Below are 8,915 nucleotides of genomic sequence, written 5' to 3'. Positions count from 1 at the left end.
TTATTTTTTTCATAGCTTGTTTTTGTAAAATAAGCAAGGGATTAGGGTATAATAGAAATATGAAAATAAAATTCATGAAATTACTAATACAATCTTTATGAGAGTGATAAGAATTCAAGTGAATATCTCAATAATGGTTTTTAAAATATTCTAATTAATGGAAGAGCAATTTACAAACGAATATCGACACTCATACATAATGAATTCTACTAATAATTCAATACAATCTGACTGTGACAAATCTTAGCATTTTAAACTTAATGGTGGTTTATTACTTTAGGTGTAAGAGAATTATGCCACGCCACAAGTATGTGTATAGTGGGAATATTTTATAAAAGCAGTTATTTTGACAACATAGAGTGCCTAGCTTTAGGTTTAAATAATTTATACTTATTATTTAGTATTTATTTTGCTTACATATATCTGTAACAATCCCCTTTTAGATAGTTAGTTCTTGGCGATGGGGAACGATACTTATCTTTTCTGTCTCCTTCTTTCTTTGTCTTACGATAGCTCTAAGCCTCTACCTACGTTACCGATAGTACAAGACCTTTGTCTTCTATCGGAAACGCCTATCGTAAGCTTTCTCTAACTCGTCTTCGTGACGAGCGCTTCTTATCGTAATGATATTGTTGCAATAAAGATAAAGATCGTAAAGGTGTTTTATATTCGTTAAAGTAATAAGTAGGAAAAGTACTTAGAACAAAGCGTGAAGAACCTATCTTCCTCGGCCGTATTGGCCTCCTTATATAGTATTCTTCCTGCCTTTAGTCATGTGACCTAAAGTGGTCACATGTGCGAAACTAAATCATAACAAACTAGTCATATGACCAAAGTGATCACATGCTCAAAACCCATGACCTCATAGCAAGGTCATGTGCGAAACTCATAAACCAATCATAACGCAATAAACAAGTCATATGACTCGACTGAGTCATATGCACGAAACCCATGACATCATAATAAGGTCATGTGCGAAACATAAATCATATGCGCAAGGCTTACCCGTAAGGCACACTCGTAAGGCATACTCATCAGGCACATGTCCCATGACTCATACTTGAGCCATGTGCGAAAGCATCACAAATCCCACACATAACTAATCATATAACCCGAATAGGTCATATGTGTGAAACGATAACATACCTGTGACTCATAACCATGTGTCACGTGAAAACCCTTTCCTCACTAAGCCACGTTTGTGACAATATCAGTAAATGAAAAAAAAAGAGAAACTATTACCAAACACTATTTTTTCTGAAAAACGCCATTATTTTAAAATAGCTTTAAAACCATTTTTAGGAAAAACACCATTCTTTTTTATAACTGCATGCTAAACAGGACCTTAATCTTTTATATATATTTCACCCTACAATTGTCTAGCATAGCAGTTCTTAATCAGAATTTCCATGATTTCCTAATACCCTATGAGTGAATTAATTTTGAATTTTTTTTTAATATACTTAGTAATTTATTAATAATCAATATTGTAAGGAAATATATCTAATAATTCTTAAGAAGAAATTAAGTTCAGTTTCTCCTATTAAACCTTTACATATATCAACAACTCTCTCCTACTGTCATAGTTTCAATCGAAAACTTCTTACTATATCTAGTAAATCTACTTCTCTTACAACTAATAAATCAAGCCCGAGTCTATACTCTGATTCTGAACATCAATCATCTTCTGTTTCAACCTCTGCTTTTCAACCCTTTATCATGAATGTGACTTAGCAAGGAAAACATTTTCACATGACTTGATTATGAGTCATGGAATATGTATCTGGCAAGTATGTCTTGCAAGTATGCCTTGCGGGTATGCCTTGTGCATATGATTTATGTTTTGCACATGACCTCATTATAAGATCATGAGTTTTGTGTATGTGACCACTTGGAGTCATATGACTTATTTATTGCTTTATGATTGGTTTATGAGTTTTTGCACATGATCTTTCTACATAGTCATGGGATTTGAGCATGTGACCACTTTAGTCATATAACTAGTTTGTTATGATTTGGTTTCGCACATGTGACCGCTTTGGGTCACATGACTTGGGGTGGGAAGAGCACTATATAAGGAGGCCGGTACAGCTGAGGAGAATAAACTATTCACGCTTTGTTTTAAGTACATTTCTACTTATTACTTTAACAAATATAAAATACCTTTACACTCTTTATCATTATAATGTCCTCTATTGCTATTATAACGAGAATACTCCATACAAGGTAGAGTTAGAGAAAGCTTACAATAGGTGTTACAGATAGAAGATATCGGTCTTGTACTATCAGTAATGTAGGCATATGTCTAAGAGTTATCATACAGCTGAAGAAGAAGAGAAGTATCATTCCCCATTACCAAGAACTAACTACCCAAATGGGGATTATTACACCCTTTCATCAAAAGAAGCCAATTCCATCTACTTCTCCTCATACCCAACCTGCTAGTGATAGTTTAAGTTCTAGTACTCTTGTTCCTCCTACTTCTCATTTACAAATTATACACAAACATTGTCTTACCTTACTTTCTCCTGAGAAAACTACTATACAAAATCTAAGTACTACCAAGAAATATCACAATATTGTTAATGTTTCTGTGAATCCTCAACTTGATTCTCCTGTTGACAATGGTAGTACTACCTCTGAAGATCCTCTATCCTCTTGATGTCTTCATTATTTTTATCTTTTTTCATCTTCAATTTCATTTATTTTTCAGGGGGGTTTTTTTTAAAATCTTATTTCTTTGTTTCTTTTTTTATATTTATATTTGTTTTATTTTTACTCTATTCCTTTCTTCATTTTATTCTATTTGTTTATCTATTAGGTATTGCTCTAGCCGGGCCTCCCTGGGTTTTCGGGTGATGGAGCTCGTTGTTGTGTCGTGAACAGTCCCAACTGCCCTACACGTACGTTTGACCCGCCGTACCAATCGATTGAAGATCGAAATCACCGCATCAGCCCGGATAAGTTTGGTTTATCAAGTTAACGGAATTTCGGGGATTATCATAGTGAATGAGACCCGACAAGTCCAAAGGGCTTGGGCCACACCATGTCAGGGGAGCGCCAGTCCGTCTCAAGAGCTTTTGTCCCTGGATCCGGGGGTTAGATGCCTTCCGAAGATGGCGAATAACAAGATTTCTTACAGTATCTAAATTGGGATCGAGTGATCGGACGGATTGTTTAGCGGGTTTTTTATATATGTGCTCGTACAAGTACTCGTACAGGTACCTTGTTTAGGGATTTCCGCATCAGGTGTCCAACTTCAACTCGGCCACCCGTAAAAACTCAAATAATCGAACCGTGTGCTGCTCGAGTACTCGTACTGGTACCCGCCTTCTGCGTCTCACGGGTCCGCAGTATTCCGTGGGTTGGGGTGAGCCTAGCTGGAATATATAAGTCAAGTTGGATTAGCAGGTTTTCTTCCTTTCACCTCCGGGAGGTTGGATATTCGAGATGCGACCGGGTTGAATGGAGTGGGGTACGGTTTGTGGCTCGTACCGATACTCGTACAGCATATGCCGTGTGGACATATGGGTGCCCTGCTCGTGCGGGTATCATTCCTTGGGGATCAGGGGGTGAGTGATGGTTGGCTCCATGTTTTGATTAACACATGATATCATCCCGAAATTCTAGGAGTCAGCATCACGGGAAGACAACGGCACCGGTATCTATTCTCGACACGCTCGGCTTCTCAGAGTTGGAACCCCCAGCTCCGAATTTTTCTATGGTACGCACCCTGACCTTCCGGTCGTGTTGTGCTGTACTGTAACAAGGGCTTCGGGTGAAAAAGATGCCTGGCCTGACTTTTCCAACTCCACTGTTTTTCCTCCATTTTTGGCTACCCTTGCCCGGGTCGGAAGTACCTGTACGGTATGGTATTATATAAAAAGAAAAGGCTCTGGCGCGGAAACCACCGAGATAAGGAGATCCGTGCTGTTCGAGTGAGGGGAATTATTGAGTTTGACACTGTTTTTGGTATTTATAATTATTTTGAACAAAGGAATTGGCGAATGAATCATGTTAGTCACCGTAGAAAGGTGGCACACGAGAAACAGTTTGTTCCTACATCGCAAGAATTTGGCAAGCCTTTGCAGCCTGATTGGTTAGGATTGGTTTGTGGTGTCTAGAGTATGATACCTTCCGTGCGAGACTCTCGCGACACTGGAACGAACCGCGTGAATTACCGTACCTTACTGTGTAGACAACGTCAACAATGCAAACAGAGCGACCAATTGGCTCAGTGGATGGGTGACTGACTATTCTGCATGGTGGTGGAGTTATCACATGTGCTGAAGTTCTCTTGCTGGAATGTTTCTCCTTTATCCCTCAGGGCGGGCCCCTTTTTCTTCATGCGCGGGCTCGTCCATTTTCAAAACAAAGAACGCCTCGGTAAGTTGTGATTGGGCCTGTGAAATAAAAAGCCTTAGTATTTGATTACTGTATGTTGGATTTGCATTTTTCACTGATTATTTCAGCGCTGTACCTGTACCATATCGTGTATCCGGAATTTCCTTCACTGGAATTCTGATGGGATAGGGTTATTATTAATATAATAATATTATGATAACTGCTCTATTATCTTTCATTCAATCATTACCTCCACCCTCACAATAACTTTCTGTGGTCTGAACAATACCCTTATTTGCATCGTTTCTCGTTCCTCTGTTCTTACCTTTTGTCATATCATAAATTTACCGGTAAGAACTTGAATACCGTAATTGAACCGTGCGCTATGGTAGTCCAAAATTCCCTTCTCAGGAAAGGGGTCGAAAGACACCGCAAGAAAACAAAAAAAACACCGCCCCTTTCCTCCTTCCGAGGCGGGAAAAAAAATTAAAAATTAAAATGAGAGGAAAGTCCAACGAGATACGGTACCGGTAGCACAACAGACAATTATTCAAGTTTCTGCGGGTGCGTGACTGTAGAAGTGTTGTTTCGTAGTAGGATTGCGGATTAGCCCTAGCCCCTGGGTGGAGGTGGTAAGGTGATATCATAGTGCTTTGCCCAACAAGGCGATTTTTGAGTACGGATTCTCACACAACACTTATCATACCTGGTGTGCAGCGGCTCCGGTCGTCCCGTCTGTCCAAGACGAAGCGAGGACGACAAAGGACGAGACAGTCTCGTCCTTGGATGGGTCGGGGTAGATGACGGTTGATGGCCATTGCTGATGCTCGCACCCTCCCCTTTTGTTTGTTGCTCTCTTTCAACCTTCTTCTTACTTTCTCTCCACTTCAACCACATTCTTCGCATTCATTCCTACTGTATACCTTCCCCAAACTTGTTATCTCTTTATTGTCTTCTTTTTTACACTTTCCTCCTGCTCTGATACTTTTCTGCTCTCCTGGTATTTTTCTCTGTTTTTTTCTCTGTATTTTGGGGTTTTTACTCCAGGATCAGGGTTTTTACTCTGAAGAAAAACAAAATAGGTGAATCTAGCAGGAAGAGAGGAGGGTCAGACAGTTGTCACAGAATGTCATGGATGTGACAGGATTTTGCACATGACTTGATTATAAGTCATGAGTCTTGCAGATATGACTCATCCAAGTCATATGACATGTTTATGTTATGATTTGTTGTGTTTTGCACGTGACTTGATTATAAGTCACAGGTCTTACGCATATGACTCACTCAAGTTATATGATATATTGATGTTATGATTTTTTATGTTTCACAGATGACTTGATTATGAGTCATGGGTCTCACCCATATGACTTACTTGTATTATATGACTTGCTTATATTATGATTTGTTATATTTCGCATATGACTTGATTCTAAGTCTTAGCTTTTACACATATAACTTACTCGAGTTATATGACTTGTTTACAAGGATTTTATCTGACTTATAGTTATACGTCATCAGGGTTAGGGTTGGCAAGAAGAGCACTATATAAGAAGGCTGGTACAGCTGAGGAGGATAGGCTCTTCATGCTTTGTTCTAAGTAATCTCCTTACTTATTACTTTATACAAATAAAACATCTTCATACTCTTTATTCTTCATATTTCTCATGAGCCTAAGAGCAATATTTCTATACATCACAATGGTAGATGTTGTTAGGCAGAGGCAATCTAATAGACTTCAGAATTGTTTAGGCCAACCAAGATTCGTTTCTGTAGACAGAGATTTTCTAGGAAGGCTTGGATTACACTCATTTCGTTTATGACTACTCAGAGTGAAGTAAGGTAGGTACAATAGAATAGTATTGTAAGAACAATAATATGTTTTTAAGGTCTCTTCTCTGTTTCTTGATTATGTCTAAAAGCTCGGGAGGTACTTTGATATTTATATTCTGTACCTTAGTGTTTACAGACTACATCTATCTATTATACAACTATGTACCTCTCTGATTATAGCTTACAATATCAGGTATTCTTCAAAGGTGTGGATACCTAGAGACACTGAAAATCACTACATCCTCTTCGGTAATTATGATATTGCTAACTAGGAACTATGCTGTTTCCAATAGTAATTATCCGATTATCAGAGTCTTTAGACCTATGGCTCAGTTCTTAAGTCAAACTGAGTTGGCTCTAGTTGTCTTTGTTATTGATGAAATGATCAGTTTCATTTGCAAGTTATATCTGCAGAGGTAGTCGTAATTGCAATCTTCTTAGGTCGCCTGACTTTAAACCTCTATAACTCCGTATTCAATAGACAAATATCTTCCAAATAACTTTCTACTAATTCACAGAAAACTACTTTATTAAATAGACAGATAATCCCTTGGTCAGTAACCCTTGTATGCTCTGGGTAATAGGATTTCAATCACTGTTCTAGTATTGGGAGCCATTCTTATAACTACAATACACTCCTGGACTCAGTTGTAACACTCTGTGAAGTCTACTGGCTTCTATGGTAGTGTTCCTTGAAGTTTTAGATTTTTCTAGTTATCGTAGAGTAAGTGCGAATATATTAGTTTCTTGTCAAGATCCTTTAATATTTGTTACCATATCTTTGTATGAAAACATCTCTTTACTTACAGCCTATACTAATGATGTCACATATTTGAGGCCTAGTAGCGCTCAGAGTAGTTGATAGATTTACTCTGTTCCACCTCTTAGACCTAGCTAAAGGTCCACTTCCATATATGATGTGAACAAGACCTGGTTGAATAGGTGGCAGCAACGTATATAGTGCTATTCTGACATTTTTAATTCTGTGGCCATATAGTCATAGGACGCAATTCAGATAAATATGCTTGATAACATGCAAGCCCTGTAAGGGGGCCGGAGAGGGGTGTTAGAGACCAGAGATTCTAATTCCGAGTGGGGTTACTCTACTTATAGTAGTTCCTAGCTATTAGATCCTAGTATTCCTAATAGGTGTTACCCAAGTAATTGTTGATAATATAGGCTAAAGGGCTAAAGAACTATTTAAGGAAGAAGATATATATATATATATATATGTATCAAGAAAAGGTAATATTGCCCATTGCTATATATTAACAGGAACTTAGAAATATTACACAAAATAAAAGAAAACAAGCAAAGAGTAGGAAAATAGAGTAATTACATTCAAGCTTGCCAGCCTTTATGATGAACCTACTGAGGAGGAAGATTACTATACTTTCTTTGAATTTAGGGGGTCCATTCTCAAAAATATTGAAAAAAATACCCGACACCATACCAAGGAGTACAAGGATATTTTTATCTATATTGCTATTGTATACTTCAATCTTCTAGAAGTTGTCACACTTTTACAAAAGACTCAGCCATTTGAAGCCCAGCAATTTAGTTTTAAAGCTGAAAATGAGCCTATCTTTCACTTAATTGAAGATTAAAATGTCTTTATAAGAGCCAACACTGGTTATAAGTATGTTTTATTTTCTCTATTAATTACTCTACTAATAAATTTTTATTAGCAATAAAATAGGAAATATTCTTGCATTCAATGTTGGAATAGTGATAGGGCTTAATCTAATAACTCAAGATACCGCCATTTCAGTAAAGCTTCTTGAGACAGTTACTATCAATCTCTATTGCTAACTTGTAGTAGATATAAAATCTTCTGATGATAATAATTAGCATAAGAGCGAGACTACTCATGATTAATTCTCTGGTATTAAAATCCTTCGTGAGGATGGTCCAGCTTTTCCAATCTCAGAAAATCAAAGTTATTGTATCAACATCTACCCATGTCGTACAGCTAGATATAATAAGTCAATTAGAAATACTCAACTTTATCATATACCTGCAGATATTTGGGAAGCTCTAAGATACTTATACCTTAAAGCATTACCTGTGTACTATCAATCCTTTGATACAGTTGATATAAAAATATTTCCAATACTTTCTTCCAGAGTTTTACACCAAATACAAAAAGGTATACAATCAACTACCAGATTCCTACTTGACTGAGGAAGAGAAAGGCTGGTTCGGAATATGGATATCAAGGGGAACAGTCTTGTCTACCTTTACTGAGGTTTATATCAATCCACAGGATGTACCTTTTTGATTATGTGCAATAATTCCATTGGCAAATTTTAGGAACTATTATATTTGTCTACCTAGTTTGGGAATAAAGTTAACTCTTCAGCCTGGTAAGGGTTTTCTGTATTAGTTTTTTTATAATTATATTAAAACTAATATTTTTACTAGGTACTATTTTCTTCCTACACTCACACTTATTACCACACTATGTTTAATAGACAGGAAACCACTTTAGTATTGTCCAGTATCCACATCGGCCAGTTTTTGACTACTATACTGAAAAAGCTAAAAATGTACTATTTTATCTTTCAGAAATGCCAGAATAGTATCAGAAAAGATATAGAAAGGATGGAAACTTGAACAAGTAATTGAAATTAATTTTTTTTAATCTTTCAGATTATTATAGTAAAATCATATATTTTTCTTAATATTGTTATCTTAATTTAATTTTTCATACTTTTTATTTATCTTATACTTCAATTATT

This window comes from Tuber melanosporum (genome assembly GCF_000151645.1).
Source record: "Tuber melanosporum whole genome shotgun sequence assembly, scaffold_2, strain Mel28".
In the NCBI taxonomy this organism is placed as follows: Eukaryota; Fungi; Ascomycota; class Pezizomycetes; order Pezizales; family Tuberaceae; genus Tuber; species Tuber melanosporum.
This window is presented reverse-complemented; position numbering follows the sequence as displayed.